Consider the following 1,053-nt stretch of genomic DNA (forward strand, 5'->3'; position numbering starts at 1 on the left):
CTTCTTGAGCACTTTGCACAGCTGTACTTTTACAAGATTCTTTTTTCAGTCTGGTGGTACAGTGATTAAAGCATTTGGCTGCTAACTGGAAGATCGGTGGTTCAAACCCACCAGTTGCTCTGCAAGAGAAAAATGAGGCAGTCTGCTTCTGTAAAGATTGGCAGCCTTGGAAACTCTATGGGGCAGTTCTACTCTGCCTTCTGGGGGTGCTGTGAGTCGGAATCAGTTGGACAGCAGTAGCTGAGTCTCCTGCCTACACAAGCTCCAAGGCAGGGATCATCTCCTGCTTAGACAGCAGGGTCCCAGTAGGTAACTACTGAACAAGTGCTTACTGTCAGCAGGGCTCCAGCCAAACTGACCTGGCTTCCAATTTATAGCTAATGGTGTGCAAAACACCACATTGTCTCAAGTTTTATCTGTAAAAAGGTTATGAAAAATTAAAATTGGTAGGAGAAGGAAAAACAAAGCCAAGGAAGCCTGGGAAATGGGAAAAGGGAAAGGGCTGGTGCCTTAGGAAGAAGATAGGGAAGAGGATTTGGGGAGGACTTCCCACCTGTCATGATGGACTTTAATACCTGACTGTGACCCTAGTAAACACTCCAGAGATGCAATGGGACAAAGGTACAAAAAGGACAGGGGGTAGCATCCTCCTCTGACCTCCTTCAAACTCATGAAGTGGAAACAGAGTCACCATCAGCAATCCAAGGCTTAATCCTATGAGGCCAGACATGCCACCATCCTCCAGAATTTTTAGCAATTCTAACACCCCCCCCCAATGGCACTCAGCACTTCTCTGCTGGGTTCAATAATTTGTTGCAACGGCCACACAGAACTCACAGACAATACTCATGGTTATGGGCTGTGGTGTAGTAAATTACCTGGTATGGCTCTTTTAGCCGTAAGTCTTTGTAAACTCTGTGGTGGAATTTTCCCTGAGCAACTGAGGAGCTCCTGATTATTAATGTTACCCACCTGGGGTATTTCTGTTGAGAGTGGCACAAAGCAATGTTCTGGGAAGTTTGCTCTCTTTCAGGTGCTTAGAATTCTGATGTT

The 1,053-nt window shown here is 46.0% G+C and overlaps 1 protein-coding gene across 1 annotated transcript in view; it reads right to left on the reverse strand.

Moving 5' to 3' along the window:
• BCKDHA (branched chain keto acid dehydrogenase E1 subunit alpha) overlaps window positions 1–1,053 on the reverse strand; it is a 29,263-nt gene that overhangs the window by 4,149 nt on the left and 24,061 nt on the right. The gene's annotated exons all lie outside the window — the stretch shown is intronic.

The sequence above is a fragment of the Orycteropus afer genome, unplaced genomic scaffold, assembly GCF_000298275.1.
Source record: "Orycteropus afer afer isolate SDZICR_OR568_19922 unplaced genomic scaffold, OryAfe1.0 scaffold00099, whole genome shotgun sequence".
NCBI lineage: Eukaryota > Metazoa > Chordata > Mammalia > Tubulidentata > Orycteropodidae > Orycteropus > Orycteropus afer.